The sequence below is a fragment of the Mesoplodon mirus genome (genome assembly GCF_964341445.2).
Source record: "Mesoplodon mirus genome assembly, chromosome: 12".
Taxonomy (NCBI): domain Eukaryota; kingdom Metazoa; phylum Chordata; class Mammalia; order Artiodactyla; family Ziphiidae; genus Mesoplodon; species Mesoplodon mirus.
The window spans coordinates 49,487,510-49,499,058 of NC_138988.1; the positions used below are offsets into that span (position 1 = coordinate 49,487,510).

General features: G+C 43.1%; 1 protein-coding gene across 2 annotated transcripts in view; it reads right to left on the reverse strand.

The window, feature by feature from the left end:
* The window catches only part of LRRFIP2 (LRR binding FLII interacting protein 2), a 122,200-nt gene extending 118,767 nt beyond the window's left edge, over window positions 1-3,433 (reverse strand). For both annotated transcript variants that reach the window (XM_082637804.1, XM_082637805.1), the window contains exon 1: window positions 3,169-3,433. The gene's annotated coding sequence lies outside the window, so the exon portion shown is untranslated. The remainder of the gene's footprint in view (window positions 1-3,168) is intronic.
* Window positions 3,434-11,549: the final 8,116 nt, after the last annotated feature.

Here is an 11,549-nt window from a genome sequence, read left to right on the forward strand (position 1 = left end):
TTATTTATTTATGGCTGCATTGGGTTTGCGCATGGGCTTAGTTGCTCTGCGGCATGTGGGATCTTCCCAGATCAGGGATTGAACCCATGTTCCCTGCATTGGCAGGCAGATTCTTAAGCACTGCACCACCAAGGAAGTCCTTCCCTCTTCTTAACCACCTGTACTCTTATCTACTGCTCTCCCCACCACTAGACCAAAACAGAAGCATACATATGGAGCAAATCTTAGAGCTTCTACAAGAAATGGAATTCTCTCTCCATTCCCCAACCAAAATAAAGAAAGATATAATAGGATAAGTGAAAAAGTATTAGCATACAATAAACCCAGTTTTTAGCCCAGTGTTTGATTCCTTTTAAGCGTGGCTTAATTTATTGTAGGCCAAAAAGTTTTTAAAGTGAAAGCACAATGTGCAACACACAGAAAATCATTTCTAACGGTATCCTATCTATTACCTTAAAGGAAAGAATGGAGAAAAAGCCAAAGTTATTTTACTCACAGGGTAAATTTTGCTCAATTCCTTCCTTCTGAAGTTTTAAAAGTTGAGTTTTGAATGATGGTCATAAAGTCTTTATTTGCAAACTGGATAAGGTGGTACATTTTTCCTGTTAAAGGACCATCTCTCCGTTCAGATTCTCCAGAGAGAAAGCAACCACCTAAAAGGAAAAGGCTAAGAAATGGTCTCTACTTTGTAGGTGCAATGGAAAGTGCTTCTATGCTGAGGACAGAAGAACTGTATTTCCTCTAAAATGATCCTCAGCGACATTCCCAACACACTATAGGGAGTTTTTATATATATATATATATATTATCATCAATTCTGTTCCTCTTCAAACTAGGAGCAGGGTAAACAATTCACAAACAGCTTTGCCAGAAACTGCTCCCTCTCTCTCATTTCTAGTAAAGATCAGTTTTTGGTTTTGTTTTGAGAGAAAAAGACTCTACTTTGCCAAATATATTCCCCATATCACTTTTTTCCTTCATTGTGGAGATGCTTAAATCCTGACCTAAGAAGGCTTCTCTTGCATATCTACGTATCAGGACTGTCAGTTCAGGCGGTTTCCACAAGGGATTTTCCAAAAGGGAATAGCTGTTCACTGGAAACTGAAACTCTTAAGTCACTATTAGCTGGACACAAATCAAAAGCAACATTAGGGAACACTCTGAATGTAAGAATGGATATCCAAGGAAATAAGAGGCGGAAATTTAGTCAAAGAATTAAAGGAATTTAGTAAGCAAGACCAACAGGGTAAACTTACCATTACGTTACAACTGATAACTAAAGTTCCTTATAAATCAAAATCAAGGTAAAATAAGCTGACTTCCAAAAAGAAGAAAAAGAAAAGAAGGCTAAGAGTATCAAGAACGCTGTGATTCAGTCATTTTGCTTAGCAACACTTTAAAAGCCAAATGATCAAATTACACTTCTGCAAATAAAAAGTTATTTCTAGTTTAAAATGAATTCATTCCAATAATGAATCACCACTTCAATACACACTTTCTTCTCTATCAGAACTTAAATATGAGCTCAGTATAGTCTCATTGCACATTTTTTTAAGGGCAGATTCCCCCAATTAGGTAAGGCCTTTCACTCAAGACTCTTCTGTGTACCGCAGATTCTTTCAGTGAAGTTTTTCCTGCCTTAAAGATGCAGCTCTCCTTTTCACCGATACTTACTTTGTTTCTAGACACTTACCTTCCTTTATTTATCTTCCCACATTTGGCAAAAAAAAAAAAAGAAAGTGGGTAAAATCACAACAATCCACTTAGGAACTAACAAACTATTCTAAATCCAAAGCTTCTGCAAAAGTTCACTTTTTATTTCCTTACCATACTTCATGACAATAAATATGCAGCAACAAACCTAACAAAGCATCAATACAACACCTCCTATGAGCAAAGGCATCTAATTAAACAGGCAGTAACAAACCTCTAGCTTTCCTCTATTCCAAGTTTAAGATCCATATCAATGATTCACAAAGCGAGTGACCTAACTTCCTAAATGAATCACACTTTCCGAAATTCTTATTCTACATGAGTATAATACCGGGTCATCATCTCTACATGTGTTAAACAGAGCATGATGTTTGTTAAACAGGGTTAATTCTGCAAGACCTTCAAACCACAGCAAACGTCAAGTCCCTGCCAACTAACCCTTACCTGCAACACTTTGCCTTTTCCAACAATTGCACCTCTTCATACAGAAGCATCCCGCAAATAAAACATTTTACCTTGAAACAATGTTATTTTAAACACTGATTAAGAACTGATCCATCCACACCCTGCTCTCCATCTCTGTGGTTCCATTACTGTATCCACATTCTCTTCCCATTGTGATGCCATAAAAAAGTAACGGGCACTGTTATCCTTACATATTTTCTTTTAATCAATGAACCTACGCTGCAGCTTTTCTTTTTAGGGCAGAAATGCTGAGTCATTAAATGGAAACTCAAAGAAAATACGCTACAAAGAGTTACAGTTTAGGATGCAATATTTCCCTGGCCAGGTCTCCGCAGCCTTATATTTGTATCTCCCACGGTGGAAAAAGTAGAGCAAACACTTGCACTTTTCCGTCCCCTCGAAGAAAGAAAAAGACACGGGTTTCCTTAGGTCCTCCGGCTTCCTGCAGGATATCCACGGGCACGAGAAGCAGGCCTGGCTGGAGCTATATAGCTTAACAATCTGGGTGTGAATAACACCTCGCATTAGTCAAGCATTAACCCTGACACTCCTAACAAGCGCCTGTTACGCCCGCGCTTCAGTTCGGGTCAAGGAGGAAGAAAAAAAAATCCCACAAAAGCGCTACGCCCTCCACCGGCCTGACACCCTTCCCCGGGGTGGCCGGACGGGTACAGAACCGAGGGAGTGCCGCGTCCGGGGAGCAGGAGAAGGAGCCCCGAGCACTCGAAGCGGAGAGACAGCGGCCCGAATTCATTTCTCCCACAATGGGAGTAACACCGTCCCCGCTCGCGGACCGAGGCTGCGCGTTCGAGACCCGGCGCGAAACCCGAGAACGCCGCAGGCAGGGGGCAACCTCGACCCCGGGGCCCGCCTGGGGGCCCGGCCCCCAGCAGGAGTCCGCGGCGGCGCGGACCGCGCCGGGCTGCAGAGGCCGGGAAGGCGGCCCCGCTCTCCGCTCCCCTCCAGGCCGGCGGGAGGAGCGGCCCTTACCTGTCTCCGGGCGCAGGCTATGGCTGCGACGCCGCCCGGGAAGGGCCGGGCGCAGCTCGCCGGCCGGGAGCCCGCCGGGGCGAGGGGCGAAGGGCGAGGGGCGCGGGGGGAGACTCGGTCCTGGGTCCCCGGCCAAGCGGGCCGGGATGGATGCGGCGGCTCCCGGCGCCGGCAGCCGGTCGGTCAGTCACGCCGATGTCCCTCGGCGCCGCGGCTGAGACAGCGGGAACCGGCCCCCAGGAGGAGCCGCAGCCCGAGCGGCGGGCGGCGGAGGCGGAGGCGGGGCGGGGCCAGTGTCTACGACCCGCTCACCCGGAAGCAGTTGTGGTCGCGGTGGCGCGCGCTGCGGGATGGGCTTGTCCCCCAGCGGCCGGCTGCGCACCTCCTGTGGGGAAGAGGTTTGGGACCGCGGGTAAGGTGGAGTCCCGGGCGGCCTACCGAGGTGGCTCCTCCGGGCCCGCGGGGGGCCCACCCAACCCCTCTGCCCCCAGGACCGGGTCCGGGAATGTAAATTGATGCGCGTGCCCGTTCGAGGCAGCCCCTGCCCTGGTCACCTCCAAACTGTCCGGCCTAGTGGGCTTGGATGTGTGGGCCCGGGTGGCAGTTCTAACGGTAGGAACGAAGGTGGGTGGGTGTGGTCGAAATGCTGAAAGCCTTATTTCCAAAATGAATGATTTTGAAATGATTTCCGTAGAAGAATGCTGGGGGCGAGGGGGGGAAGAATACAGAGTCCGTTAAATATCTGATGGACACGGACCTGTCCTTCATTCCGGAAGTATCTCTCGAGATCCACCAGGTTCAAGGCCCTGGAGAAAGACCAGGGTCCTGCGCTTTGGGAAGCTCATCTTCTAGTAGAGTAGACGGATTTAAGCAAACAAGGCAATGACAGATTGCGATGCGGCTCCGCAGGAAATACACAAAGGTGATGAGAGATTTTGTGGGCGAGACCTCTGGCAGGATGGGATGGTTGGAGAAGACCTCTAGAGGGAAGTGGTAGTTGAGCAGCCTCCTGGGAAGAAGGCACGAAATACACTTCGACACCACTTTACATCCAGGGACTGTAGGTTCCAGAACCCCCTGAATAAGCCCACAATTCCATGTTAAGAACCTGGCTCTAATGCCTTCCAAGGGCTGTTTCTCTGCTGCCCACCCCTGCGATTTCAGAAGGCTTGCTCTCCCTTTCGAGTTCATGAGGGCTGGAGTATGGCACTGCGAGGGAGACATGGATTAGGGAACTTTGGTCTCTAGGCAGTGAGACATCAACAGGTGGCTTCACCACAGGAGAATCATCATACCATCAGCCTTGAAAGACAAAATCTCTAACCTCGCACTTTCTCTTTCCATGTCACTATTTTTCTCAGACCTGTGAGCAAACACTGAAACTATGGTTTTCACCTGGGATCAAGAGGGGCTTAATATTCCAAGAAGATCATACTATGTTATGATCTGAATAAAAGGATTAATGACATATTTTTGCTAAATCAGTTAAAGATAAAATAAAAAGCAGACTTTCAAGAGAGAACCTATTCAGGTACCTGAATAATACCAATAAATCCAATAATGTTTATTAAATATTAGTTTAAGTTTATTTAACTGCATAATTAATGGAAAGATTGGGTAATATTAGGATTAGATGCTCTTGCTTTTTAAAATTTTACTCCTTAGCCACTTGTTTTGGCTCATAGCAAACTAACAGAGAAAGAAAGGTTTTGCCATATCTTCTGGGAAAACTGGAAGCTCACGCTTACTGACTACCTACTATTTGCACAGCATTGTACTAAGCTATTAAGTATATTATCCCTTTCAGTACTAGGACCAACCTTGAGATATGGGGATTATTATACCCATTTTAGTAACAAAGACATTGAGATTCAGAGCAATTATGACTTGCCTAAGGTAACAAAACTAGTAGCTGAGAGTCAGAATTTGAAACTCTAGTCTTTCTGGCCCTAATTCCCCTTTTACTTTATGCTATATTGCTGTACTTTAGTATTTAAAAAGGAAATATAAATGAAGTGTACGGCCAAGCAAATTTCTATATTGCTCTTATAATTTTATTATGAGAGTATACTTTAAGGTAGAGTGGTATGAGGCAATTTTGGAACTTCTCTGTATTTTTACTTCTCCCACTATAGGATATTTGCCATCTGTTGCCAAAAAAACTATTCCACTTGTTTTAAAGGCCACAATGGGGACTTCACTGGTGGTCCAGTGGCTAAGACTCCGCATTCCCAATCCAGGGGGCCTGGGTTCGATCCCTGGTCAGGGAACTAGATCCCACATGCAGCAACTAAAGATCCTGCATGCCGCAACTAAGACCTGGCGCATCCAAATAAATAAATATTAAAAAAAAGTTCATGGGCTTTCCTGTTGGCATAGTGGTTGAGAGTCCGCCTGCCGATGCAGGGGACACGGGTTCGTGCCCCGGTCCGGGAAGATCCCACATGCCGCGGAGCGGCTAGGCCCGTGAGCCATGGCCGCTGAGCCTGCGCGTCTGGAGCTTGTGCTCCACAATGGGAGAGGCCACAACATGAGAGGCCCGTGTACCGAAAAAAAAAAAAGTTCATGATGGCATGTGTCTTTTGAAGGCTCCCAAGAATGTTATAAAGTATGACACTAACGTTTTGTCATTACAAGGGGATCCTGACTAAATGCATCACTCTGAACTGTTTCCCAACAGTCTTTCCCTGCACATTCTTTCTGCCAAAAATATGTGTTCCCAAATCTTTATGGAATAATTCTGACATGTGAATGCCCCCAGGTCTGTGTGGGCTGTCTGCTCTAGGGACATATTAATAGATGAAGGAAAAATTTGAAAGTGTTTATACGGTTTTGAGCAATGAGGTAGTAGGATTTGTACATTTTTGTTCATTTCATATCAGATCCTTCACATTTTTCTTTGATGATGTCAAGAAATACAAATTTTCCTTTCTCAAGAGCAAACACTCATTTTTGTGGCTTTCACAAAATTGACTTTTGCAAACACAATACTATGTTTCACTCTACACACATCTCTGGAAAACATTAGTTCAAACATTAAAAATAGGATGCTACTTTTCAGAGCCCAGTATTTTTATTAGTAAAGTGTATATGTAGCACACTTTGGAAGAATTTTTAAAATTTTGGTTAACTCCTTACAAACCTATGAAAACCTAGCAAAGCAACAGTCTGTGACTGCTGACTATGTATATTTGCTTTAAGTTCTCTTTCCAAACATTATTTCTTATCTAGATTTCCTATTTTTTCTTGCTTTCCTATTTTTGGGGTTGGGGGAGGGGAATAACTATAGACTCACAAGATGTTACAAAAATAGTACAGACAAGTCCTGTGTACTCTTTACCCAGTTTCCCCCATTGGCAGCATCTTACATAACCTATAATACATTATTAAAACTAAGAAATTGACATCTTGCTATCTTTAGATTTTTAGTTTCTTTTTGTGTTTCATCATATCAGAAAATTACCACTTTGCAACAATTCATTTCTGTTGTATCTGGCTCTTCTCCCTTTCCTTAATTAGCAGATGACAATATCAATAAGCTTGCCACAATACTCATCTGGAATTACAAGTTTACTAAAAAATTCTGTGGGTCAACACACTTAAAAGTGATTTATTTGTAAGATTTTTGTTTTTTCTGCTTATATTGTTCCATGTCTTCCTGCCCTAATAAACCTATAAATTTATACAACCTGCGTATGTGTGTGTTTTAATACATCCTCTGACCACTGAAATGTTTTCAAAGAGATTGCTATTAAAGTAAAAGAATGCAAAGGTCCTCATTTGATTGGGAAAAGAAAAAAGTTTGTAAACATCTAACTATCCGAATGAGAATGCTGTGGTCTGTTGGTTTGGAAGCCAGATCTCACTTACGGCTAATTCTAGCTCCATATGGATTCTCCTAGCCAGAGCAGCTCATCCTTTACTCCACCAGAGAGCAAACAAAGGAAAGAGAAGAAGTGTAAGTTACTTTCTTCAGACTTAGTGATGAGGAAAGTTTGATGAGAAGGGAGAATTTGGAAATTCGTGTAGGTATCACTTATGTATAAATGCCTAATCACAGATAATCAAGTGATGGCTCTTCTGCATTGTATATACATTGTAAATGAGAAATCAAACATTCTTCATATTACAGCTCATTTAGCAAACTTACTCATCTATTGTATACCAGGCCCCCAGTTAGGCGCTAGTAACATAGGAACACAACAGGATCTTTTTTTTTTTTTTTTTTCCCCGGTACGCGGGCCTCTCACTGTTGTGGCCTCTCCCGTTGTGGAGCACAGCCTCCGGACGCGCAGGCCCAGCGGCCATGGCTCACAGGCCCAGCCGCTCCGCGGCATGTGGGATCTTCCTGGACCGGGGCACGAACCCGTGTCCCCTGCATCGGCAGGCAGACTCTCAACCACTGCGCCACAAGGGAAGCCCAGGATCTATTTTTTAAGTGAGTATTATGCTCTTACTATGTGCCAAGATACTTCCTAGATTCTAGGGATTCAAGGAGAAGTTAAAAAGAAAGCTGTGTTTCCTTCTCTCAGGAAACTTACTGTCTGGTAAGGGAGACAAATGATCACACAAAATTAACTTTATAATCCTAATAGGTATTACTAAGGGTAGGTATGTGGTGCATGAGGGTGAGGTAGGAGAGACAGGCCCCAGACTGAGCAGCTGTAACTGGTCTGCTGATGCTTTGAGATGGGAAACCAGCAGGAGCATTGGGCCCTGATTGGGTGCATTCTTGTGGATTTCCTGGCCCAGCACATGTGCAGAAGAGGCCCTCAGGCTAGGGGAAGGACAAAAGGAGGGAGAAGATGCCAGCTGGAGTCCATCTTGGCTGAGAGATGCGTGCCCACACCAGGACAAGATATGGAGATGACTGGCCAGAGACAATCTGGAAAACTGCCCCTAATAAGCAATCTAAGCTGCCCCTATTGGGGGCAACTCACTCTGAGCTCACTGTGTGTTCCACACATTTTTTTTTCACACACACTTTGTTCCTTCCACACGTACTTTGTTTCTAATAAATGTTTTTATCTTTTTCACAATCTTGGTCTCTTTGCTGAATTATTTCTTCAAAGAAAACACAAAGGTCCTTCTTCCAGCTTTTGACCACAGGAATCAAAGGCATCAAAGTGGAACTCAACCTAATTTGAAGTATCAGAAATGACTTCTCCTAGCAAGAGATGGTCTGAGCCAAGATTTAAAACTGCTTCAGAGTGAACTCAGTGCAGAAGTTGGGGAAAAGAAAGGAAGAACATAAAGACCTCATGGTGGGACAAGCAGAGTCTCAGGGACTATGAAGAAATGAGGGAGATAATGTGAGATGAGTCTAGAGAACCAAAGACCCACCATGCAGGGCCTTACAGGCTTCCTAAGGATTCTTATCTTTGTTTTAAAAGCAATGCAAATGAGTTGAAGAGGTTTTAGTAGGAATGACATGATCAGACTTTGTGGTTTTAAATGATCACTCTAGCTTCAGTGTAAAGAATCCATTCTTTAAATAAATATGACCTGGGTGTGCACTATAGGTCAAGTACCGGTCTGCACACTGAGTACACAGTGGTGGACAAAATGCACAGACTCCCTGTCTTTGAGGATCTTACAGAAAATACATAATAGTGCATAAGATGGTGAGAAGTGCTATCAAGAATATTGGAACCCAGGTAAGAATAAGAGGGTAGGGTGCTGTTGCTATTTTATTAGTTTGAACTATATGAAAGTACTGATCTTTTTACATCTTTTTTCTTTTTAACCTCAGGATGATAGTAAGTTTATGTGGTACAGCCTGGTAGGATGACATTAGTGTTATACTGTTCAACATAATATTTGGAAGAGTCAGAGAAGACCTAATGAGGTGATGCAAAGAAAGAGGCAAGCTGTGCACATCTGTGGTGGGGAGAGCATCCCAAGCTAAGGGAAAGCAAGCGCAAAGGCCCTAAAGCAAGAATGTACTTACCGTGTTTGAGGAGCAAAGAGGAGGCCAGTGTGGCTGAAGAGGAATGGTAGTAGGGACCAGAGCGTGCTGGGTCTTGTAGACCACAGTAAGAAATTGGCTTTTCCTCTTTGAATGACGTAAGCTGTTGAGGAGTTTTCAGTAGAGGAGCTACAAAATCTGTCATCTTGAAAAGGACTGCTCTGTTACTGGTATACAGAGGGATCACTGTAAAGTCTTTCAACTTTGCTGTATCTTTTAAATTTTTCCTAATAAAATGAGAAGACTTTCCGCTGCTGGATTGTAAATAGACTTTAGGGGGGGAAGGATGAGATCAGGAAGACCAGTATTGCAATAATTCAGATAGTAGTGAAGAGAGTAAGAAGTGGTTAGATTCCAAATATATATATATATATATATATATATATTTTTTTTTTTTTTTTTTTTCTCGTACGCGGGCCTCTCACTGTTGTGGCCTCTCCCGTTGCGGAGCACAGGCTCCGGATGCGCAGGCTCAGCGGCCATGGCTCACGGGCCCAGCCGCTCCGCGGCATATGGGATCCTCCCAGACCGGGGCACGAACCCGTATCCCCTGCATCGGCAGGCGGACTCTCAACCACTGCGCCACCAGGGAGGCCCTCCAAATATATTTTGAAGATAGAGCCAGTAAGCTTTGCTTATAGAATGGCTGCCAGATGTGAGAAAAAAGATAACACTTAAGGTTTAGACCTGAGCCACTGGAAGGATGGGGTTGTAATCTACTGAAATCTGAAAGGCAGTCTATTCAAACAGGTTTGGAGGAAAAGACTTTTTGGACAAGGTGAGTTTGTGATGCCTGTCTTAGATGCCATCTAAGTGGAGACATCAAATAGGCAATTGAATATACAAATCAGTAATTCACAGGAAACATCCAGGTAGGAAATACAAATGTATGAATCCACCTAAAAACTAAGATATAAAGATCAGTGCCTTGAGAATTAAATGGAAATACTCAGTTTAGCCTAAAGCCTGTCGTGCTTTTTGTTCTAGGCTAGTTTTGTTTGTAGTTACCGGTTACTTTATATTACCATTCAGAGTATTTATATGCATCACTATCTGCTATTCACTTGCATTCTAAAGGGTTTTGTGTTTTAATGTTGGTCTTATCTAAACAGATTATACATTTCTTGAGAAAAGATCTATTTTCTTTTACACACTCCACAATGCCATATCACAAAGACATTTTACAATGCTCATATAATAAATTATTGGAATGTAGAGTTTGTTATCATAAAGCATCAATTTTCTTACAAATATTTAATTTGGACACTTGTAGCTTCGTAAGTTTACACTTACGAAAATAAGAGTAGACTTAGAATTTTCAATCTTTTGCCCCTCATGCCCATATCACTTTGGATGAATAAGAGAGAGCCTTCTTGGGGGGAAAAAAAAAGGCTCAGCTCTCCTCCATATTAGCTTTATACTCAAACTTCATGTGATAGCAAGACAGTTCCCAACAACTTCAAGTGTACCTCCACCCCAGTCCAAGTCCGGCAAGAAAGAGATCCTTCCCAGTAGTCCTGGATTCACTAATTGAACCAACCTGGTTAACTGCCCATCCCTTAACAAATTACTGAGCTAGGAAAATTCTGTGCTGTGATTGGCCAAATATGAGTCATATGCTTCACCTCTGGTTCACCCAAAGAGCATGGACTATAGAAGATGAGTGGTTCCCTGGGGAAAAAAATGGGTCACTGTCACCAGAATAAGGAACTGGATAGTGATGTCAAAAAACAATGCATTCTACACCTGGTAACTCAAAAGGCCTAAACATTGTTCCTTCCTTAAGCTTTTAAAAGAAGTTAGTGATGCCATGCACTCATGTTGAATCTTTTCCAATTCTGTATGCAATAATTTATTTCTCCATGAATCATTAGGCTGTCATATATTCACTTGTTATTGCTGAGTGGACCTCACCAAAAGTAAATGCGTGGACCTCAAAGTTAACCAGCTGGAAGGGTCAATATTTCAGCACAACACTTTCCAGGATACTCCCACCTAGGTATTGCAGGTAGTTTCTTGTCCTACAATTATTTCCTATTGTCAGTCTCTCTGAAACATATTTATTTGCCCTCAACAGCCTGCAGGCAGGGTGGCTGCTAGCTAAGGTGCCTGGAAAACCACTGTAGAAGCAAGTGACAATGAATCAAACTATATTCATCTTCTAGAAGGACATTTACATAGTGTAGAATCTTGAAAGCAAAATGTATCTACAGATATGTCTTTTCAGCTTCTTTTCAGGTTCACCGTTTCCATTCCTTTCTATACTAACAGGTTACTTTCCCCACAAGATGTTTGACCTAATTTATGTGGCATTTTTAACATTTTAGTTTAAATTTTGCTGCAGTTAATGGATAACTTTGCTATAAAGAGAATGTTGACTCTATCTATTCGCCTGGAATTTGGGGTGGCTCCT